This window comes from Eublepharis macularius, chromosome 17, assembly GCF_028583425.1.
Source record: "Eublepharis macularius isolate TG4126 chromosome 17, MPM_Emac_v1.0, whole genome shotgun sequence".
Taxonomy (NCBI): domain Eukaryota; kingdom Metazoa; phylum Chordata; class Lepidosauria; order Squamata; family Eublepharidae; genus Eublepharis; species Eublepharis macularius.
This window is the reverse complement of record NC_072806.1, coordinates 36543338-36568076: the sequence shown is the minus strand read 5'-3', so window position 1 is coordinate 36568076 and position 24739 is coordinate 36543338. Positions and strand designations below refer to the sequence as shown.

Here is a 24739-nt window from a genome sequence, read left to right as displayed (position 1 = left end):
TTTTAAACTGGGCACATAGTCTTTAAAATACACTGACCTGGATAGCCCAGGTGAGCCTGATCTTGTCAGATCTCAGAAGCTAAGCAGGGTCGGCCTTGGTTAGTAATTGGATGGGAGACCTCCAACAAAGTCCAGGGTTGCAGAGGCAGGTAATGGGAAACCACCTACATTAGCCTCTTGCCATGAAAACCCCACCAGGGGTCACCATAAGTCAACTATAACTTGACAGCTCTCTCCATCGTGCCTAGGGCTGGAAGCACCCATGAAGCCTAATCCAACCCCCTGATCAATGCCGGAAATCCAAAGCTAGTGTCCATGACTAGTCCATGGCTGCCCGGTCTCTGCTTGAAGACCAGCGGTGAGACGAGAGCCCACCATCCCTTTAAGTAATAAGTAACTGAACAGTTACACAGAATCCTGAGAGAACCTAACTACATTTCACAGCATTTACAGGCCTCCCTTGTGTCTGCTCCTGCCAGGCAGGCATGTTCGAGGCATCCTCTGCTGAAGTGCAGATTGTCTGGTCCTGTTCAGATTGGAGCAGCAGCATGCAGGGACAGCGGGTTCAAGCTCTCCCCCTGCACCATTTTCCTGACTCAGAACCGGAGAACTTGTCCACATGCACATGGAGCAAATAACAATAACATAAGTAGCTTAACTGTCCAAGCAACCCAAATGTTGCATGATTACACCAACGGACCCCAAAGATCCTCTATGGCTTTTTATGGTGGCTTTTGCATCAAGTTCTGGGTGGGAAATGGGGCCCTTAGGAGTTCTCTCAGGGGGAAGATCAGTCAGGCAGGACAAGCCCCCGCAAAGGATGCCTTGTCTCTGGCTCTTCCCTTGCATAATGTGTCGAGTATCTTCTACAGTCTGCTTTCAATTTGTATAGGATTCTGTAGAACCCAAACAGGCTTCGATGGTAACCCCCAGGAACTGAGCAAGCAGCCTGGAACAAGGCCTCCCCTCCAGGGGCCTTCCACAGTGTGTAATGCGGGGGGCTGGGGGGAGACGCAGAGGTTCCTCAGCAAGTAAGTCTAGGTGGACAGGGTTGCCCGAAAGGCAGACAATTTTAAAAAATGCTGTCCTAGAGTAATGGAGCCAGAGGTCCAGGGGTGACAGCTATTTGGCTAATTTACATCACAAATACGTGGAAGGGGCTGCGGCCCAAGATTTGGCTGGTTATTTCAAAATCCATTATGTGGACTTCAGCCTCTCTCCTCTCTGCTGCTCCTGGACATTCCCTCTCCCAATTCTTTCCCCTCCTCTAGCCTTCTCTCTTCTGCAAATTTCCTTGGATGACTTTTTCTTCCATTTATACTCGCCCCAAAGTCCAAGCATCATTTCTCAGAACCTGATTTAAAAAAAACTCATCTATTTATTTAGATATTCATTCCTTGCTTTTCTCCTCTTCTCCATTTTATCCTTACAACAACCACTGTGTGAACTGAATTACAGAACGACTGGCTCTCAGATGACCCAGCGAGCTTCCCTGGCCCCGCAGGGATTCAAACTGGGGTTTCCCAGAGCCCAGTCTGGCGCTCTAACCATTATGCAACACTGACTCCAACTTGTCACATGTCCCCAGCTCCTCGATTCCAGCACAGTCTTATGAGTCACAAACAATAATAAGCACCCAGCCCAGAAACAGACCAGTCCCTCGTCCTTAAGATGGTTCCATAATTTAATATGATGGTTGCAACACTGTCAGCCATGCTGGAAAAATTTCCAAGGTACTGCTTGGCTGCTGAGCGTTATGTTTTCCCAGCCCTGATATAAAGAAAGGCAGGTAAAGACTACTGAGGCATTTCAGAAAAAAATGGAGTTGTTAATGAAATACTAAGGGACCCCTTTGTTCCTCTATTTCTCATGTCTGGAGAAGGAAAGACTTGCTACACTTCCAGACAACAACAACAACAACAACAACAACTGCGCTTATATACTGTTCTTCTAGACAGAGTAGTGTGTCACCCAGAGTGGTGAACAGGTTCGTGTTATTATTATCTCCACGATACAGCTGGGGAGCTGGGCCTTACCCACGGCCACCCAAGTTCATGGCAGGAGTGGGATTCGAACCAGTAGACTGCTGATTCGCAGCTGAATCACTTAACCACTGTGCTACAGCAGCTTAGAAGAATGTAAGTTTGCTTAGGGTACCACAGGGCTTCTGTCCCATATCCTCTTTTGAAATCCTAAAAATGGTTTTGTGACACAGATTTAAAACCCACACTTCCTCCGAGTTCAGTGAAATGTGCCGAGCAGTAACAGCAAGAAAAGCAAACTGGTATAGCCCTCACAGGACTCTGCTACTTCAGACCATAGGCAGTGGGGGTGGGTAAATGGCAGCTGGGGGGGGGAACTGCATGGCTGAATGCGTCATCCGTGTCAGAATTCTTCCCCCTTGCACAAAAGTGGAAAGTAGTACAAACCTTTCCCCTCGACATGCCAACATTAATCCCACATGAAGACTCCGGCTGCCTGACATGGTTCTTCAGGAATGATGATACGAGAGCTGCAAAGAGGCCTGAAGGGAAATGCCCTGTCTCTTTAACAGAGGCTTAATGTGTGGAAACGGGCAATTAAACCTCTGTGCCATGAAAAGCTTTAACAACATCACCTGGTGAATAACATCTCATTAAGCCTCTATTAAAGGGACAGGATATCCCCCCCCTCCAGGCCTGCTGGTAACCTGAGATAATATCCAGAGTTCCTTGTCTGTGATGAGGGCTGTGGGGCACCATGAGCGTTAACCCAATTTTAAAAGCTCTTTTAAGTTTTACACTAGTGGCTTAGCCTAAGTTACTTGGTTATAAATAGTTAAGTCTTGCTGAGATGATGTTACACCGCCATATAACACACACACACTTTCACCTGCGTGCGCTCATGTGCATGTGTGCGCGCAAGGCTCCATATAATCCAAACTGGCACATTGCTGCCATTCTTCCCTCATCCCCATTTACACTGGGAGGCTTTCAAATTCTTAGGGAAATTTACCAGCAGGCCCGCAACTGCCTTCCTGCTTCAGCTACACTATCCTAAGCTATGCCTTAGGAGGAGAACTCATTTCCACCTCTCTGTCCTGATGACACACGAAAGGAACAAGTCAGATGCTGACCTGAATTGAGCATCCACAGCCTGTGAACAATCCAGCAGGTTTCAAATGTTGAGATGGATCCAGACAAAATTTTCCATTAATGGAAAGCTCTCTTATCAGCAGAACTTTCCTGTCTCCCACCACAGTCCATTGATCTCTCCAGAACGCTGCTCCTAGGGTCCCCCCAAGAATGACACAGGAGGCAAATTGGGGGGTCTGCAGCAGGAAGAGAATATTGGTGGCAATTACATCTCCCGTTAGTGGAAAATTTAATCTCCATTGAGCCCTTTGTATATGTTACTCTCCCTGAAGGTAGCAGTGGTAAGGTGAATACCTTCTTTCCAAATCTGCTCAGTTCCAGTCCCTGCCCACACACGACCCCTGCTTCTCAGCCTTTGGAAGTCAGTTTATTTAGGAGTGCAACCCCCTGGGGATCTATCAGAATTACAACTGACCTCCAGACTACAGAGATCAGCCCCCCCCCCGGATAAAATGGCTGCATTGGAGGATGGACTCTATGGCATTATATTCGGCTGAGGTCCTTCCCGTCTCCAAGCCCTCCCCTCCCCAGGATCCACCCTCAAATCTCCAGGAATTTCCCAATCTGGAACTGACAACCATGGAATTGCTCCAACCATCTTTACAATATAACCCCAGAAGGTAGACCAACATTATTACTACACAGGGAGTGGAGAACAGCAGCTTCTATTAGGTGGTCACTTGGTGAAGTTACAGTTCAGGTGAGTTTTTGTTTGTTTGTTTGACCATCAAGTTGTAGCTGCCGTTTGGTGACCCCATAAGTGTTTTCAAGGCAAAAGATGTTCAGAGCTGGTTTGCCATTGTCTGCTTCTGCACTGCCACCCTTGCTGGTCTCCCATCCAAGTATAACTATGGCCAACCCTGCTTAGCTTCTGCGATCTGATGAGCCCGGGCGATTTGAATTTGTGGCATCATTTTATGAAAATGGGTTGCCAGTTCCAATTCTCACTATTATACTATTTTTAAAATGCCATATTCGTGGAAGGATAGCTCAAACATATCCGGAGGTGGTATATCTTTGGCGATTTGATGCTCAAGAGAATGGGGGAGGGGGGCTATCAGAGAACGGGGGAGGGGGGCTATCTGCCATCCTGCTTTTCTTGTGGCAGCAGCCCCCAGGCACCTGGCTGCGCACTGCTGGACACAGGACTGTGGGCCTGTATGGATCTTTGGTAGGGCCCAGGAAAGCAATGGTTGCGTTCCTACTTCGTGGGTCTGGGAAACATGGACTCAAAGCCCTCGGCCTAAAAACAATGGAGCAACCTTTGCCAAAGCCCTGCCTGCGTCATTCGAAGTAGGAATATATTGGCCAACTGGTGGTTTTGAGGGGGTGCAACATTATAAAAAGCCTTTTCTAAACAGCACTTTGCAAAAGTATCTATTGCATAGTTTAAAAAAAATTGTATGCGCCTGTAGTCCACCTGGTATTTAAAAGCTTTTGTTTAAAAAATTACTTCCTTCCCTTTTCCAATCACCTTTGAAAGTTGGCTTTTAATGACTGTCACAAAGACTCCGGTTCCATCTGTAACCATTCAAATCAATAATTAACAACAGAGCATTTTGACCGCCAGTCCCTTGTTAAAATATAGAATAGGGTCGAGGAAGGAGAGCGCAAACGAGCCCAAGAGATTTTTCCGTTTCTTTCTGTTAACAAAATATTTCCTCTTTTCCACCAAAGGAGATGCTTCAGAAATGTTATCTAGCTAAATCTTGACTGTTTCCCCTTCTCTTTCTGGTCCTTCCCAAAAGTCCTGACAAAGAAATTAATTTCTCAATGGAACTATTTCCACTTGATCTTTATTTCGTATCTGTTGGGGGGGGGCCTCCCCCAGAGATGGGCACGTAACGCCAGAGGGTTAAGTAGGCTTATTGGACAGCAGGCAAAAACTCTTTGTAAATATGCCGAGCAGGGGCAGCTGGAGGAAAAATTCGGGGCGGCGGCGGGCGGGGGTAGCCCCTTGCTTCTCGTTCCGAAACAAGCCCTGGGTTTACACTAAGAGCATCTTTTGGGGAAATCCTTTCTATTTCGCAGATCACGCTCAAGATCCGACACACGCTGCCTTTGAACAGAAGCCGTGGAGCAGCAGCCCCTGCGCAAGACTTGCCCAGGCGCACGAAACATTCCGGACAACACGGCGAATCTACATATAAACCCCCCAAGCGCCTCGCCTCTCGCTCCGATCCCCTGCCGAACCCTTCCCCGGCGGAGAGCCGCCTGAAACACCCCGCCCGCCTGCCCGCCCCTCTTGCGGAGCAGCAGCAGGGCGCTGGCGTCGGCGGCTCGGCTCGGCGCGCCGGTCCTCCGCTTACCTGGTCCGGGGGAAGCGCAGCCAGAAGCTGTGAGCGGCGCACGCCCGTCTGGCGGCTCCCCGCAGCGCTGCGGGCTTATGAACGGGGCTGCCCGTGGCCTCGCCACTGCGCCCGCGCCGGGAATGCGCCCGGGGCCGGCGGCGGGCAGCTGACCCACCCGCGGCTCCGCCTCTCCCCGCTCGAGCCGGCCCGGGCCGCGCGCGCCCGCCTGTGCGTCGGCCGGGGTTACCAGGAGACGGCCGAGGCGGGCGCGCGGCCGCCGGGCACGAGCCGCGCTTGGAAGGCGGCGCTCCTGGGGGCTCGGCCCGAGGCGCTGCAAGGGCGCAGCCTCGCCCGGCTCGAGTTCAGGTTGCCAGCCTCCAGGTAGTGGCTGGAGATCTCCCGGAACTGCAACTGGTCTCCAGGCCACAGAGAGCAGTTCGCCTGGAGAAAATGGCTGCTTTGGTGGGGTGGACCCTATGGAATTATGCCATGCCAGGGCCCTTTCCCTCCCCAAACCCCACTTTCTCCAGGTTTCACCCCCAGATTTCCGGGAAGTTCCCAACTTGGAGCTGGCAACCCTAGTTCTAGAAGAGGCGGGGGATGCCTCTGAGGGTGTGCAGAGGACCTTCCAGGGGGGAGGAGGAGCAGGCGATGGGGGCTTCGGGGCAGGTGGGTTGAAGGGTCTCGGGACCCCAGTGCCTGGAGGCCGCGTCAGGAGAAGGCCGTGGCCTCTCTGCCCTCTTGGTTGGCCCTCGGGGACAGCAGCCACGGGCTGTATTGATTGACCTGCTTCACTGGGTGGAGAGGGCCCTCAAGCCATAGCTGACTTATGGCACCCCCTGGTAGGGGTTTCATGGCATGGCATTGTAGGGAGGGGGTCTCACATGCATCACTAATAAATTAGGGACCATAACCACTGTGTTGCCTTATGTACTGTATTGCTTTAAATATGTGCCCCTTTGAGCTACCTGTGCTTCATGTTGTCTAATGTCAGCCCCAGAATTGCTTATGTTCTGTTTCAGCGTTTCTTCACCTCTGTATTGGATTCTTGCTAATGCTAAGTCTTTGTAAAGTTGTGTTTATTTACCCAATGGCATTGGTCATGCAAAAGTCCTTGATATTGACTGTGCTAATTTCACACTGTGTAATCTGCCTGGAGTCTCAGTGAGAAAGGTGGACTATAAATGACATTAATAATGATGATGATAACATTAATAAAGAGATAGAGGTGGGTGGCCATTGCCTGCCTCTGCAACCTGGCTTTCATTGTAGGTCTCCCATGCAATGACTAACCACGGCTGACCCTGCTTCACTTCGAGATCTGACGAGATCCAGCTTGCCTGGCCCATCTAGGTCAGGCACTTACTTCCCTTGTACCCTACCTTTCTCCCCAACAGGGACCCAAAGCAACTTACATCATTCTCCTCTCTTCTGTTTTATCTTCACAACAATCCTATGAGGTAGGTTATGCTGAGTGTGTGGGACTGGCCCAAGGTCACCAAGCGAGCCTCCATGGCACAGTAGAGGTTTGAACCTGGGCCTTCCAGATTCTAGGCTGATATTCTAACCACTACACCACACTTGCTTGATGGGTGACCTCGCCCTCTGTGATCCTTTTAAGTAGAGACAGGATTGAGCCTGGCCAGGGTGCGTAGTGGAGGAGAGACAGATGTCAGGTGCTTTTGGTGTTTATTGAGGAGAAAGGCGAGGTATAAATGAAGGGAATTGGCCATGGGCTAGCCATTGTGTGAAATGGGATGCTGGACTTGATGAACCACCAGTTTGATCCAGCAGCCCCCCCCGACCCTCCCCCCAATGTTGGGGCCAGAGAGTTTGTTTTAAAGCATTATATTGAAAGCAGTGACTCCGTCCCCCTGTTTTTGTGCCTTTAATAGCTGTGTTATGTGAAGAAGGTAAAGCAAAGCAGCTTTTCCGGATATGGGGCTGTGGTGATGGAGAACGGGGTCGTTCTGAATCCATCTGTCAATTGCACAGGAGCCTAGCACACACAAAAAGTGGCAACCTCAGTTATATCATAACCCAGAGGAATGCAAATACATGATTGCTCTGTTTAAAATCTGTATTGCTTGTTACTTCTCTAGTCTGTGGAACATGGATTCCTGGTGTGTGTGAACACTGAGCATATCCCACTGTATATGCATGCATCAACACATGTGCATTTGTTCTGGCAACTGGTACGAAATTCTATCTGGGCTACAAAATCCTGGTCAGCTAGCCCGATGTGACACTGAAAGTTTATTTTTAAATGCTTAGGAATAAGTTGGGAGGGTAAGCAGCCAGACTTGTGCGGTTCAATCAGTCAAAAAATATCCTATTGGCCATAAGCCTGTACAATCAGTAGAGAGGACCCCCCCCAATGCACACTGAAACTGCATCTATAAAAGAAGGCACATGACAGATTTCTATTCCAAACACATCTGCATAGCAATCAGTTACACTTAGACAAAATGTATCATTTTCTCAGCGTTGCAGTCCCAGAAAATGGTGCAACCCCGAACGATTGTTAAGTGTTATATAAATACATATGAATTATGCATAGTTATTGATAACAGAGCCCTGCAGTGACATTGCCTATGCTCCTTTCCCCTGTAATCATCTGCCAGAAATTGCTCAGGCCTAAGCTTTGGTGGATCTCCAGGGGAAGGCAACTGCAACTAAGCCAAAGGGCGGTTTCCAAAACATTATGTGTGACCATAATGTTAAAAGAGTCTGGCTGCTTACCCTCCCACCTCATTCCTAAGCATTTAAAAATAAACTCGGTGTCACATCGGGCTAGCTGACCAGGATTCTGCAGCCCAGATAGAATTTCGTACCAGTTGCCAGAACAAATGCACATGTGTTGATGCATGCATATACAGTGGGATATGCTCAGTGTTCACGCACACCAGGAATCCATGTTCCACAGGAATTTTGTATGGAAGAAAATTTCCCCCCAAAGCTTCTCCCTTTGTAGAAAAGATCATTATGGCTAAGGGAGTGATCCAGGATCTGGCCAATCACGGCCAGCACAGTGTAGGGATCAGAGTGTCAGGCTAGGATCCGGGAGATGCAGGTTTAGATCCACACTCTGCCATGGAAGCTTGCTGGATGACTTTGGGCCAGTCACACACACTGAGAGCTGAACTAGACGAGACACCTGACATGAGAAGGACACGTGTCGATTCCTGCAAGTTTCCACAGAAAGTGTAGTGAGAAAGAACCTCTGTCTACTGAGTGCATTTAGGGGAGCAAGGGGAGTGCACTTCCTCTTGACACCGCCAGTGCACTCAGCTCCCTCTTGCCGCTGCCAGCTCCCCTTGTTCCCCTAAATGCACTCTGGAGCCAGAGCGAGCCGAGTGCACCAACAGCAATGAGAAGGAACCGAGCGCACCAATGGTGGCAGCCAGAGGGAGCCGAGGGCGCCAGCGGGCCAGAGAGAGTAGAGCAGACTAGATGAGATGCCTAGAGAAAGAATCTCTCCCAAGGAGAAGAGGGAGAGAATCTCCCTCTTCTCCCTGGCAGAGGTTCTTTCTCACTACACTTTCCGTGGAAACTTGCGGGAACCGACGTGTGTCCTCCTCGTGCCAGGTGTCTCGTCTAGTTCAGCTCTCAGTGTGTGTGACTGGCCCAAAGAGGGTCTTTCTCACTACACTTCCCGTGGAAACTTGCGGGAACTGACCCGTGTCCTCCTCGTGTCAGGTGTCTCGTCTAGTTTGGCTCTCAGACTAATCTCCATCACAGAGTTGTGAGAATTCAATTGTAGGAGGGGAGAATTATATCTAAGCTGCTTTGAGTCCCCATTGGAGAGGAAAATGGGATATGAAGGAAGAAAATAGAAATAATAAAAGTCCTTGGTCTAAATCTAGTCTCTGCCACAATCTGACTGAGTGCTCTTACGCAAGCCGTGCTGTCTCTCAGCTTTCTCATCTGCAATATGGGGACAATTGAATTTGCCTGTCTTATTGAGCTGCTGTAAAGCTTACAACAAAGCAATGTAGGTCAAGCACTGGGAACAATGAAAGCGATCCCTAAATGCGGCTCTTCTTGACAGGCGTCTTGACCTTTGAATGAAACAGCTTCCAGCTGCTGCTTTAGTGGGATGCAACTGCTTCAGGAGTGCGGGGTGCCGTTACGAGTAGTAATTATTATTTATTTTAACATTCAGGTTTCCTTAAAATCTGTCTGCAGGGATGGAAAAGGAAGGAGCAGTGGCACAAATGCATCTGGAATTGTAGCGAGCGTGTGTGTTGTGCACACGTTCCCTGGAGCATTCAGGGGTCCTGGTCGGCAACTCATGGTTTAACGAGGCCATGTTTTGAATGTTGAAAAATCCAAATAACAGCTCTTCTCATTGATTGGCTTCTATGTGAGCCAAGATATTGGGAAAGGATGCGCCCCCCCCCCCATGCCCCTCTCCCGTTCTCAGCATCAACAGCAACTGATGCTCTCTGAGCCTTGAGCCCGTTATGTCTTCCAGTCCCCTGGAATAACTGAACCCCTGCACGTAAGAAGAGAATAGTTCTGCACATGTGGTGGAACTCATTGCCACAGCTACTGTGGGAGACTCGGCCTTTGTGTCCTGCTTGTCAAGTCTGGGAGCATCTGGTTTACCTCCTGGGCAATAGGATACTAGAACAGACAGATCTGTGGGCCCTCTTTTTCAGGAGCAGGACTTCATTTCCTTCAAGTGGCATGCACTCTGTGCATGATCAGAGGACTCTAACACAAATGTAGAAGAAACTTAAACAGCCAAAGTTAGCAGCTACACTACAGTGTCTGGTTTGGCTTTCCCATCTTGAGACGTTCCTCTCTCGTGTTTGCAGGTTGGCAACTTGGACAGGTCCATTTCCCAAAGCTTTCTGCACTGTTTGAAGCTGTGCAAGCTCTGTCTGTCTGTCTTTCTGTCTAAAAGACAGACTTGAATCTTGGAGTGTATCTATTTTTGAGAATTAACAACTGAATTATATTCTGTGGTTCAGCAGAGAAGCTACTGCTTTGCATGCAAAAATCCCAAGTTCACATCTCGGGTTAAAATGATCAGGAAAAAGGTGATGTGAAAAACCTCTGCCTGAGACTTGGAGAGCTGCTGCCTGTCGGAGTGGACAATACCTGAGCTAGGGAAACAAATGACCTGACTCAGCAGGAGGCATCTTCTATTTGTGTGTCAGAAAAGACTTGCATGAGAGACTCTTGAGGGCCTACGCTAGTCAGAGCAGAGAGTAGGATCCATCAATTTATTCTTGTGTTTCATGACCAGCACATGTCAATTTACAAAGATTATAGCAAAATCGGAAAAATTTTGAAAAATAAACAATAGTAGAATTTACAAAAATGAGCATTAAAACTTTGAAATTGAAAAACAAGGCTCAATAATAACAAATAAAGCATATACCAAGAGGACCACTTAATTCATATATCGAATACCTTCTATAATCATTCCTTGCACATTCTATAGGCTGTGACAAGGAAATTGGTGCAGGCAAATGAAGGCTGAGAAATTACACCAGATGAAAACTTATTAGTAATGTCTAATGCAGGGACTATGGGAAACCTCTTAAGCAAAGGTGGTAAGTTCTTCACCCGAGCTTCCTGATAAAAGCTGCAATAAAGCGGAATATGCTCAATTGCCAACCTTGCCTGCTCTGCAAGGGTGGACCCTCTCTGCCATTGGGCTCTTTTTGCAATGACCCTCAACAACCGCAGTGGGGAAGATACTCCATCTGGCCAAGGAGAAAGCCCTGCAATGAAATGGAATCACCCACGACAAATAGGCTGCTGGGGTTACAACATACCTTGTTTTCACAGGGGCCAAAAAGTATGGAACTCTCCCTGCCGTTCAATATCCGATATCCTTTGTTCGATTAGGGCCTTTACTTGATCTAAGGAATTGTTAGGAGAAACCTGGGATGAAAGCCTAACAAATTCAGCTTGTAATAGACTGCCTTAAACCCGAATGGAACCCATCCCTAAGAATTAACCATGTAATATCAAAAAGGGGATGGTTTAACTCAGGGCTTTTTTTCTGGGAAAAGAGGTGGTGGAACTCAGTGGGTTGCCAGCACAGGGGGCAACTCCTGGCGGGAGGTGGTGCCCCTGGTACCACATGTGCGCATGCAAAGTGCATGCATGCTCCCAAGGCCAGTGACATCAATTTGGGTCAGCTGGAACAAGGGGGGAGTTTTTAAAAGTTTAAAAACGCCCTAGGTGAAAATGGTCACGTGGCTGGTGGCCCCGCCCCCTGATCTCCAGACAGAGGGGAGTTTAGATTGCCCTCCGCATAGCGGTGCAGAGGGCAATCTCAACTCCCCTCTGTCTGGAGATCAGGGGGCGGGGCCACCAGCCATGTGACCATTTTCAAGAGGTGCCAGAACTCTGTTCTACCGCGTTCCAGCTGGAAAAAAGCCCTAGTTTAACTTAAGCCATATATTCATGGAGATGAGACAAACTTTGGCCTCTAATCTTATCAAGCCAGATTCTAGACACAGGCTGGCATTAGAGACACAGCTGGGGAAACAAAATACTGCTCTTAAAATTTTTGATTTGTGTTTTCTCTAATGGAGTGAAACTCAAAGAGGGCGGACCTATTATGTAGTACGCAAGTTGGGTCTTGTGATCTTTACCCTGTGACCTGCATGTAACAGTCACATGTGAGTTACGAGTTCTCCTAACTTCTACCAATGTGGTGCTGGATTTGAATTGCAGCTAAGGCGTACCAAGATTCCTCCTGTACTTTTTTTTCCTAGAGATGCCAATTTGGGGATGAGCAATTCCTAGAGACTGTGGGGAAGAGTTCTCAACAGTGAGTCCACCCTCCAAAGCAGCCACGTCCTTCAGGGGAACTGATTTCTAAAGTCTGGAGATCAGTTGTAATTCCAGGAGATCTCAATGCCTCACCTGGAGGTTGGCGGCTGATTATATAGACCAGGACCTGTCTCAAGGAGGCATTGAGCAACCCACATTTACAGGCCAAATAGTGCCTGCCAGGACTGTTTCAGGGCAGCAGCAGGGGGGAGGCTGAAGCCCCTTCTCTGTGAGCAGCAGTTGTTGTAGGTATCAGCAGGGCTTTTTTTCTGGGAAAAGAGGTGGCGGAACTCAGTGGGTTGCCCTCGGCGAAAATGGTCACATGGCCGGTGGCCCCGCCCCCTGCTCTCCAGACAGAGGGGAGTTGAGATTGCCCTCCATGCCGCCTAGCGGCATGGAGGGCAATCTCAACTCCCCTCTGTCTGGAGAGCAGGGGGCGGGGCCACCGGCCATGTGACCATTTTCAAGAGGTTCCGGAACTCCGTTCCCCCTGAAAAAAAGCCCTGGGTATCAGGCACCATGCTTAGTAATGACACTTCAGATATTATGGTGCTTTAAAGCATGTTGTATACAAGGAAAGGACTGCTGAAACGATTCCTGCAACTATATAAGATATGATTAACTGCCTTTCATGAGGAAAATTGCAGGGTTGGAGGAATTATGGCTCAGCTGAAGAACCTAGAAATACTCTCGGAGGGGAGATTCAAACGAGACACTTCCGGGTCTAGAGTCTCTCAGCTGCCACATTAGTGCAGAGCTGTGATCTATGATGTGGCAAACGTCTTAAGGGCAGTCCGTGAGTGGCCGAGACATTATCCCGGCATATGACAATGGCATGAAGTCTGTTGCTGCAGAAAATTCCTTGGTGCGCTTTGGAATTTTGGCTCGTGATCCAGCCAGCCATTAAGTCTATCAGTGGGGCAGCTTCCTCCCAAGGTGCTATAATTGGAAGCTGACTCATTCACTTACTCAGGCTGGCAGCCCAGACATATGTCTCCACATGTGCAGGAATCTGTCTTCTCTGGAGCGTTATCTTCCCTTCTCTCCACTCCCCCCCCCCCAAGTCTCCCTGGTTACTGAAACCATTTACTTTTCCTTCTTCCCAGGGCTTTTTTTCTGGGAAAAGAGGTGGTGGAACTCAGTGGGTTGCCAGCACAGGGGGCAACTCTTGGCGGGAGGTGGTGCCCCTGGTACCACATGTGTGCATGCAAAGTGCACGCATGCTCCCAGGGCCAATGATGTCACTTTGGGTCAGCTGGAACAAGGGGGGAGTTTTTAAAAGTTTAAATGCCCTTGTCGAAAATGATCACATGGCCGGTGGCCCCGTCCCCTGATCTCCAGACAGAGGGGAGTTTAGATGGCGCGGAGGGCAGTCTAAACTCCCCTCTGTCTGGAGATCAGGGGGTGGGGCCACCGGCCATGTGACCATTTTCAAGAGGTTCCGGAACGCCGTTCCACCGCGTTCCAGCTGAAAAAAAGCCCTGCGTCTGCTCAATTGGTTGAGTTGTCTGCCTAATCCAAGTCATCTCTATGTGATGTGAACTAGCTAGGCCCAAGCCTTAGCTGGTGAGGTATGAGGCTTCCAAATCTGGTGTAAGTACCATGCCATTTCAAGGTATCCTAAATCTCCCAAAACATAAAGACTTTCCTGGCCAGTTAAAAACTATCATCTATTGTGGAATAAGCTTTTCTGGAGATCTGAGACCATTTCTTATCTGATACCGATAATGGACATAAAGAGAAAAAATAGTAAACCGTAGGGTTCAAAAGGCATGAAAATACAGGAGGTCCAATCTGTAATGTTAAGTAGCACTCAGACTTATACAAGACTTCATACCAGCAGCTATAGGTGACAGCGCAATCTTCCTAGACTTACACAAACAAACAAAAAACTGAAGTTGTAAAGCAATGGAAGGTTGAAATGTGGCTGTAAATCAACCTTGCTGTTTGGCCGTTATTCCGTTCAGAAATCCAGCACCAGGAACATGCAGAACTGACTTTATTTCACACAGCCCTCAGCACGCCAAAGGTTCTTGGCAGGAAGTGGGGTGGAGGGAGCGCAGCGCAATTTGAACTGCCCAGGTTGGTAGCTACAAAAAGCACCGGCCCTGTGGATCTCCCTCCCAAAGAAAGTTCGGTAGGCTGGCCATTCTTGGCCTTTGGGGAGATTGCTCTCAAGATGCTTCTAATTCTCCACGGCAATTGAGGAGGTTGGCAATGTAATTATTTTGGTTGCTTTCCTTCATTCGCTCTGTTCTCCTGCTGATGCGTTAATTTGAGATACTATGATTGAAAAAAAATTATAAATGTACTTTTGTGTCTGATCTGCCTTGCAAAAAGTTGAGAGTGCCGAAACAAGCAGCAGGCGCTTGTGGCCACACACACCTGTCAACCTTTTCTCCAAGTATAGACTTTGAAAAGGACTGAGGACAGTTGAAAACTGTCTTGGCAGCTAGTATAACAGCAAAAGTATATAGGAACTCTAAGCATAACAGGGCTAAAACACTTACCTGACTCAAATATGACGTGTGAATAAGTGAGGGGATGATCAATACATCTTCTAGCTCTCTGCAGGTCTGTCTTATATATGGCTATTAATAAACGACTCTGTAGTACATTTTTATCTTGCTATTCCTCTTAGGAGTTTAGAGTAGTGTATGTGGTTCTCCTTTCCTTGTTTTATTTTCACAGCAACCCCGTGAGGCAGGATAGGCTGGCAGGGTGTGTGTTTGGCCCAAGGTCACCCAGTGGTGTGAGGATCTGAACCCAGATCTTCCAGTTCCTAGTCTGACATGCTACCCATATGCTGGCTCTCTTAATCATATTTAGCATGTATCATTGTGTCTCAGAGGATTAAAAGTGCTTACAACAACACTGTAAGGTTGGCCAGTGACATTATCTCTAAAACGAAAAAGCCAAAAGATTAGAAGGCTGCTTAAGGCTCCCGTGAGATTTCATGGCAGAGGAGAGATTTGAACCAGGGGCTTCTTGGTTCAAAGCTGGATCTCAAGCAGAATAGCTATGACAATCCCCGACAACCACATCGGTCATAATTGTTCACTTGTGACGGTTACAGTGTCGGCATCACCTTCCTTGGATCAAACCGAGGTCACTTGTAAGATGTGGAAACTGAGGAGGAACGGGGTGGCTTGTTGCCACATGCAATCATGCGCTTGTGCAAACTGCCCGCTCGGCTGATGACGCCAGCGGTGGAGCCTTGTAGAATGTTGCCAAACCGGTGGGGCGGCATACGGTCAGCCGAGGTGTCGCTTCGGGTATCCCTTTAATTGTGCCGGCTATTGTCCTTCTAGAAAGCCCAGACACTCTTTCATGAGAAGTCAAAGTCATAGCTTGCTGGGCGGGTAGGTGTTTGCAAACTGATCCACACACCATACTGCACAGGGAAGCTACATTTTTAACAATGAAAGACCAAGATTGCTCAGACATTGAACAATGGCTGTGCCCATTAACAAATTAACAGGCTCATGGGAGACGCCCAGCCCTGAGGAACCAAGGCTGACTTAGTATTACTAGAAGTTATAGGAGTGCCACATACAGATGGCCATGAATCTGTTTTCTTTTGAGGTTTTAAAAATTGCTCCATGGATGTGCTGAGTTTTCCCTTATGCGGCATACAGAACAGAACAAAGGGGAAATACAGTGTTTATCCAGAAGTGTGTTCTCAGTCAGAAGTTGTACATGTCTTACTATATGCAGCTACATCTGGAGTGGGGGTCCATATATGCATAGGTGCTCATGAACATATGAAACTGTTTTCTACTGAGTCAAGGTCGGTCTTGTCTACTCTGACTGGCAGGGTCTCAGGGCACGGTCTTTTGCTTTACTTGTTACCAGATCCTTTGAACTGGAGATGCTGGAGATTGAGCCTGGGGTGTTTAGCATCCAAAGCTATTCAGCTTAGCCATGCCCCCTCCTCAGCTCTGGGCTGCAGGTTTAGGGTAAGGATCAATAACGAGCTGCCTGCACACCAGAGATCTACTCAAGATGGCTCACAAGTAAAACAGTACAATAAACCCATTAAAACAGAAGCATCAAAATAATCAGTAAATAATCAGTAAGGAGCGGTAAAAACTAGCCATAGTATAAAACTCGCAAAAAATAGCCTAAAATTATGTTCATACACAGTTCTCAGACAGACTGTAAAAACAGCTAAAAAGATGGAAGCCATTATTTAAAGCCTAGGTAAAAAATGTTTTGGCCTGGCATCTGAAGGAGAGCAAGGTAGATGCCAGGTGAGCTTTATTGGGATGACATTCCAAAGGTAAGGAGCCACCACCGAAAAGAAACCTGTCTACCTAGAGACAGGAAAAAAGCAGATCTCCACACAGGAAGGGGCTAGAGACTTACTTTTGTAAAAAAAAAATGAAAGCTGGGAATCCAGAGAACCTGGTGCACCTGTTATTACAATGGTAGGTCAATAATAGAAATACGAAATTGATGATTTTTAAAAAAGAGATCAAAACAAAAAAAGGGAGGGGGAGAAAGGCGGGTAGATGAGTGGTTCAATGGTGATGAATATCCAATCATCAAAAAGTGGGTTGGGGGTGGCTGGGAATGGAGAGGACAAACAAAATGGAAATAAATGTTATGCATTTGGAAAAAATCGATTCAAAATTGGCTTCCAGAAAAAGACTGGGGTAAGTGTTCTCAAGGGCAGGAAAAAAGGAGGGGAAGGGGAGGGACAAAAAAAAAAGCAAAAACTAAAGGCAAAAAACCCGCAAAGTTCAAGACAATGCATCCACCTGGACTGAATCCTGTCTCATTACCAGTGCTAATTTCTCCACACCCACTGCATACCCCAACCTATTCAATCACGCCTGCCATTGTCATTCACCAGCTGTTATCATTTGGCTTCTGTAATCACTCCACTCTCCAAGATATAAGGACAGATGGACTCACATTCTAGCTGTATCTGAAGAAGTGAGCTGTGGCTCATGAAAACTCATACCCTACCACAATTTTTTTAGTCTTACAGGAGCTACTGGACTCTTGCTCTTTTCTTTGTCTTAATCACTGCACTTCCATCGTAAGAATGTATAAGGCATTTTTGTTTCAACTGGACTTTTTAGATCTTTTCCAGTCTTTAGCTGAGACATTTTTTGGCTGCATTATGGGTTGGGGGTGCTGTGAAACTGGTAATAGCTTAGCATTTGCTCTGTTTATGGATGATTTTATTGTTTATTGAGGATTTTATTTTGTTAAACTGCTCTGAATATGGGAAAGGTGGATAAAAACATGTTTTTAATAATTAAAAATTTATTTGAAGAAAATAAAATAAAGTAAGTGCATAATATAAAAGTTATGCAGATTCTAAATTAGACAATAAATTGAAAGTTATACAATCTTATACAACCAATAAGTATATAAACAGTACAGATACAAAAGTCTTGGGAATAAAACAAGCAGTACATTTAAGTTTAGGTTAATAAACTTAATTATTACCTATTTGGCTTCTCTGAACCTAGATGCATAACATTTCTCCTTCTTTTTTCTTCCCTCCCTCCCTCTAAGCTACTGTATCAATTAGTTTAGCCTAAATAACCAAAGAAATCCTTCCATTTTTTCCAGAAGTTGGTTATCGGTCTATTTGGCCATTGAAGCATATTCGTGAACCTTCTCTCTCCGCTCTGGGAGACCAGGACAAGCATCGCGTTTCCATTTTCCTGCAAACAATACTCTTGCTGCTGTCACCATATAACAGAAGAGATCTCCTTGTTCTTTTCTCAGATTAGTTGGTAAGATATTTAAGAGCATACTTTTCGGATGTAATTCAAATCTGAGTTTGAGGATCTTTTGCATCTCTTCATGTATTTTTATCCAGTATTTTTGTGATTCCTTACAAGTCCACCACATATGGTAAAATGTTGCATCCCTATTCTGACACTTTCAGCAATGTCCGCTGTAACCCTTACTAATCTTTGGGAGTAATGTACCATCTAAAAAAACATTTTATACCAATTTTCTCTCAGTAACTGGCAGCCTGTAAATTTTTTGTCTTTAAGTCCATCGGAATAGTTTCCCCAAAATTTTGCATCCATTTTATTATACAAGTTTGTTCTGTTTCTGTATGGTGTTGCAGTAATATTTTGTAAATCTTCCCCAATAGATGCGACAAGTCTCCAGATATTAATAACTCATATTGTGTTTTTTCTCTCAGCCTGTCGCCTTCTTTGAGAATTTGATCCTTTAATCTTGATACTATTTGGTGATGTCAGCCAAGGAATGTTTTTGCCATGGGCCTGGATTTTTTGCCAGGTTTTTATGTTTCCTTCTTTATCAGTGATTCGTAGCTAAGTTTGTTCCTAACTGCTACGTCATAGTAGGCGTTAATTGGCGACATCAATGGGGAAATTGGTGGGCTCAGTCTATTTCTGCACTGAAACCATTATTTTAAGCAGACTGTCCCTTACAATGTGAGTCCCATCTTGTTTAAGAGTAGGTTTCCATGATTTCTTTATCCATAAATAATTATAGATACCTTCCTCAGCATCCGCTGTTTCCAGTTTAATATGTCTGTTGCTTGGATTCATAATCCAATCTGTTATCCAAACCAATGCAGCTGCTTGATAATACAATTTGGTATTTGGTACAGCCAGTCCTTCCCTATTTCTATCATCTTGTAATGCTTTAAATCTTATCCTTGGTTTCTTCTCTTTCCATATAAAGTTATTTATATCTTTCTGCCATCTATTGAGAATCTTTCGTTCAATGTAAGTTGGAATCATTTGAAAAAGGAAATTTAATTTAGGTAAAATACTCATTTTGATCGCCGTAGTTCTTCCTAATCATGTAGTATTTAAATTTTGCCATCTCTGCAAATCTTCAGTAATTCCTGTCCAAAGTTTTTGATAATTATCTTTGTAGAGGTTCTCATTTTGTGATGATACATTTATCCCTAAATATCTTATTGGCTTTATAGCAGGGCTCATTTGGAGGTGGAATGTGCTAGAACGGTGTTCCGGTAGATCTGAAAAGAGGTCACATGGGTTTTGGGCCTGCCCACGTGATTCCTTTTCCTCCTGGCTGTCCTGGTCTTTAGTAGCAGGCTCTGCTGCTTTATTTTCATTTGTGACTCATGAGAGGGAGAGAGAGAGAGAGAGAGAGAATGAGTGAGTGCAAGCCAAGTGGGGCTGGGCTCCAAAGGAGCATAAGCTGCTTTGAATTCATTCTGCTCTGCTGCTTTATTTTCATTTGTGACTCGTGAGAGAGAGTGGGGGGGAGAGAGAGAATGAGTGAGTGAGTGAGTGAGTGAGTGCAAGCTGAGTGGGGCTGGGCTCCAAAAGAGCATAAGCTGCTTTGAATTCATTCTGCTCTGCTGCTTTATTTTCATTTGTGACTCGTGAGAGAGAAGAGAGAGAAAATGAGTGAGTGAGCGAGTGCAAGCTGGGTGGGGCTGAGCTCCAAAGGAGCATAAGCTGCTTTGAATTCATTCTGCGTTGCTGCTTTATTTTCATTTGTGACTCGTGAGAGAGAAGAGAGAGAAAATGAGTGAGTGAGTGCAAGCCGGGTGGGGCTGGACTTCAAAGGAGGGTAAGCTGCTTTGAATTCATTCTGCTCTGCTGCTTTATTTTCATCTGTGACTTGTGAAAGTGAGTGAGTGAGTGTGTGCAAGCTAGCAGGGCTGGCTCTCCAGAGGAGGGTAAGCTGCTTTGAGTTCATTCTGCTTTAAGGAAATACCTGGAGATTTTTGGGGAAAGGGGCCTGCGGGGTGGATGGTGCCTTCTGACACACTTCCAGTGATGTCAGGTGGTGTGGCACATGCTAATGAGATATGCTAATGAGTTCCTGCAGTTCTTTTTCTAGGAAATGACCCCTGCTTTGTAGTAATGGTACAGTCGGTTATACTTCCGATCTTTTCAGATTCCTCTTTTGTCGTCGAGAGTAACATTATCTTTGGTTTTTTCTTATTCAGTTTATATCCAGAATGCTGCCCAAATCTAGGTATTTGTTCCATTACATAAATCAAGGAGGTATGTGGATTGGTCACTGATATAACCAGATGATCATCTGCATAGCTTTTTATCTTATACATCTCTTTCCCATCCTTTATTCCAGCAATTCTGCTATCTTGTCTGATTCTCACCGCCAAAACTTCAAGAACAATGATAAATAATAGTGGTGAAATTGGATATCCTTGCCGTGTTCCTTTTGTTATTTCAATCTTCTTCGTAAACGAACCGTTAACTAAAATTGCAGCTTGCTGTTTCGTGTAAATACTTTGAATCCAATTCAAAAACTCAATCCGGCAATTCATTCTATGCAACGTTTTCATAAGAAACTTCCAGGAGATGTTGTCAAAGGCTTTGTCAGCATCAACAAACATAAATGCAGTTTTTTCACCTTTTTGTCTTGAATGTTCAATTGCACTGAGGAGGTATCTGATATTATCTTTCATACACCTCTTTGGGACAAAGCCTGTTTGGTCTTCATGTATCACTTCTGAGATGCATCTTTTCAATCTTTCAGCCGTTATTATTGTAAATATCTTATAATCCATGTTCAACAAAGATATAGGCCTGTATGATTGCAGTGTGAATGGATCATTCACCTTTTGCAAAGGTATAGCCAATATATCCTCAAAAGATTTGTAATAAGCAGCCGCGAATCCATCCGGACCTGGAGCTTTTGCAGTCTTCAAAGTTTTAATTGCAGAATTTATCTCTTGTATCATTATTGCTTGATTTAAGATAATTCTATGCTCATTAGTAAATTCTTTGATTGGTGTCTCCAATAAATATTTCTCCATTTCTTCTTCATTTATTGATTCTTCTTGATTCTTCTTGATCCAACACATCTCTGTTCTGGAGTATGTTTGATGCCTGAGAAGAATGTATAATCTCTATCCTTTTTATGTAGCGATCTCCAGGCATCCTCTACTTCCAAAACTGACATGTAATTGAATACACATTTAGGCAGATTTTGTCCTGTCCTTGTCAATCTATCAATTTTACGGTTCAAGACACCATTCATGTCTCCACAAATTAGAGTCTCTCCTTGAAAATCTAAAAATTTCTTGAAGAATCTCTCATAAAATTTCTTCTGGCCATCATTTGATGCATATAAAGAGACCAGAGTCCATATTTGTCCATGAGAAAATCTTATTTTTAAGGCCACATATCTCCCATCATCGTCTTTTAATTCTTGTAAGATTTCAAAGCTTGAATTATTGATATATTTGGCCACACCATTTTTCCTCTATTGCAATGAAGATACATAAACCTTACCTAATTTTTTACAATTTAGTCAATATTCTCGGTTTTTTAAAATGTGGATAAAACATTTTAAAAACATGAACATTGGGATATATCTTAGGGCCGGAGGATGGTGCTTTTTCTTTTTTTTAAAAAAAGAGGTGCTGATACTTGATGTTTGCCTCCTTGGCTGACCCAAGAAGGTGCTGGTACTGTGGGAAGAGGTGCCAGTACCGCATACCAGTGCATACCACCAGAAAAAAAGCCCTAATTATATATATAATCTGTTTTAAAATGTTTGATTTCCCATGACTGGCTACTGGCCTATGGTGAGCCAGAATTGCTTCCAGCTGATCTGCCCGAGAAACCATGTGTGATGCAAAAGAGGCACATGTCCATTCTTCCCCTTTCAAGTCCCAGACATACCACAAACCATGACTGCAACTGTGTGTTGGCAGGTGGCCTTGCAAAAATGTTTCTGGGCTGGTCCCTGTTGGAGACATGTTGGCAGGACTGTTAGAACGTCTGCTTGTTTTTCATAATTACATCTAGCTGCAGACTTGCCCTTTGAAAACAAGCATCAGCTAGAAGCCGGTTGGTTAACACATTCTAGTGAATCATCACCTTGGAGAGGGGGAAACTCTCCTTCTGTCTCAGTTATTATTTTAAAACCTTGTTTTGCCTTGCTAACAGAATGGTAATGACTGGGCTACTACCCAGAGATATAAAAATAACCATCTCATACCACAAGGTTTTATTTAAAGGGACTAGATAAAAAAGCACGCATCAAGCTGGCCATGCTGACATGCTCCATCAAGGAACAAACACATTCCTTTGCACTGGGGGACACTCACACAGAAACAGACTCATTGTTTAACCTTGCAGCCCCTGTGTTTGTCTTCCAGCCAAAGCAGAAGTCTCATTTCAGCACTTGCTGTCAAATTGTCTTCCTCCATGGCTTATTAAAGTCTCTACATAAATCAGAAAGCCTTTGGAGACTGAAACCTCATGCTTTTCTCTACCCTTTGGGATTTCTTACTGTGGGGGTTAAGAAATGGAACTGGCTTCTCTTTTGCTATCAGGGAGGAATCTGGCTACGACAAACGGGTACCAAAGAGCCCAGTGCCTCCTTGCCTGTTCATAGAATGTTGGCCAGGAAGGAATTCTGCTCCAAAGCATTGCTCTGTTGGTTCGTGCCAGAGACCCTATACTGAACAGGTGACAGTCTGCCGAGGCCCTCTTGATGACTCATGAGGCCTTATTCTCCCCAACAGCGTGCCGAGGTTGTTGCTGACTCTGTTCTCTCTCATGTTGCATTCACATTCCTTCATGGCTCTATGCAGAGTGTTTAGCAGGGTTTAGGAAAAAGAGTTTAAGGCACTGTTGTGGTGTGCATTATCATTAAGAAACACAACGTCTGGGGCGGGGGGATACCTTGTCTGGTGGAGGGTCTGCAGTTCCTGAGTGGTGCATAGATTAGGTGGGGCTTTGGAGATTCAAGCCCCCAAAGCTGTTTTTTTCCCCCTTTTGATTCCTAAAACAAAGCAAGGGAGTGGCTTTGAAGCATTAGGTAGCAACCCATTACTCTCAACCATCATGGCTCAAGACTTTGGATGAAATTTAAGCCCTATTATTTATTATCTTTCCGCTGGGCCTGCAAGACAGAGATGTTCCACCAGGCACTTGGTGGGGGCTAGGCTGTCCTCTCGCTGGCCATATCACTGAAGACCTTCCACCACCCATGCAGGAAAATGCTGTATTTTAATATTTTATACCCGCCAATTTTGTTTTGATATGTTTTGATGTTTTTATAATGTTTTTACTGTTTTAAACTGTTGTTAAACCGCCCTGAGCCCGTCTGACAGGGAGGGTGGTCTAGAAATGCGATTAAATAATAATAATTCTTCACCCCCAGTTATTTTTAGGTTCTCCTGTTCATATGTTCATTATCAGCAATGGTAATTAGGGTGCCACTTCATTTTCTAGTGTGGGCATAGGATGCCTAATGGCAGAAAATCAATAGGCACAGCTTTTCTCATCCCTTTAAAGACACAAATGCAAGCCTGTTAAGTTTTTCTTCCATCACTTGGTTATTAATGGTGTAAGGAATCCGTTTGGAAAGTCGACAGTCCTAGTGCGTAACCTGAAAATGAAGTTTTATTGCTAACTTGCAGCAAGCCATTCTGATAGATTATCTAAAAATTGTCCAATTCATATAGCCATGCATATCCCCTACTATGCCAGAGGGTTCTGTGCAATTCCCCGCCCCCGCCCCCCCAAGCAAGGCATTCCATCTTTCTCAGCATCTCTTGGCCTGTGTGGTCTTCGCCTTGTTAGTTGCACTGTGATCCGCTTGATATAGGTTCCGAAGACTATTCCTAGAATAGCATGTATCTAAAATTTAGAACCCTTGGTACTCAGACCAGCTGTGGTATTGGTGAGGTGTGATACCCTTTTTGTGTAAGTTTTAGTTTCAAGATATTACAGGTCATTTGCAGTGCTTAAGAAAACTATATGGGAAAAGAGCAAGATGGCTTTTCACAGGTCTCATCAACTGGGCTGGAGAGGAACAAAGGAACCATGCCTCCTGTAAAATGGGCTAGATAAATTGTGTTGCTTATAATTGTGTATAAAGTAGTACCAAGATTATGTGATCTGTATTCCTGAATATTAACTTTTTAAAAGCAAGTTTCTAGGTCTCAGGGTTAAGAACATTGCCTCATCTGTCATTGTTTCTCCTACTGGCTAGACAGATGCCACTGGAAGCCGATAGTAAGGCAACGGACAGGCTGTTGCTTGTCCTCCAACATCTGGCACTCGGAGCTATTCTGCCAGAAGGCATGCAAATGTACCTGGATGTGTGAGATGCTTATTGTTTGCATGGCAGAACTTCTGCAGCTTGCTTGGTTATTCATGGCTCAGCTTTCAATCTTCTAATCTATGTTGCTCACAGTTTTCTCTCTCCTTGCAATGGCACTAAATAATCCAAATTCTGAATCCGACATTTGTTTTATGGGCCAAATATCGCCTGCGAACAAAGACATTTCTTGCAGAACAATCACATTTGCAGAAATATTCTGTGCAAAATCTTGGCATGTGAAATTTAAATTTTCTTAGCACCGAGTTTAGATACTTTGAAAATAGATGACGAATAGCCGTATTACATCCCAAAATATCTTTCTAAATTGACATTCTCTCTCACCCCTTTTGAATGGTGTAATTTTAGATCGGTGTAATTTGAACATATGTAGTTTTCAACTTCTCAAGTATGCGCTGAGCCTCTTGAACCAAACAAGGTTTT

The 24739-nt window shown here is 45.3% G+C and overlaps 1 protein-coding gene across 2 annotated transcripts in view; it reads right to left on the bottom strand.

Moving 5' to 3' along the window:
* Positions 1 to 5614, bottom strand: part of DUSP14 (dual specificity phosphatase 14) — a 31404-nt gene extending 25790 nt beyond the window's left edge. Inside the window, exon 1 of one of the 2 annotated variants that reach the window (XM_055001482.1) lies at positions 5444 to 5614. The gene's annotated coding sequence lies outside the window, so the exon portion shown is untranslated. Of the gene's footprint in view, positions 1 to 3115; positions 3210 to 5443 lie in introns of those variants that run through there. The other variant, XM_055001483.1, reaches the window with a different exon arrangement.
* Between the last annotated feature and the right edge of the window lie 19125 nt (positions 5615 to 24739).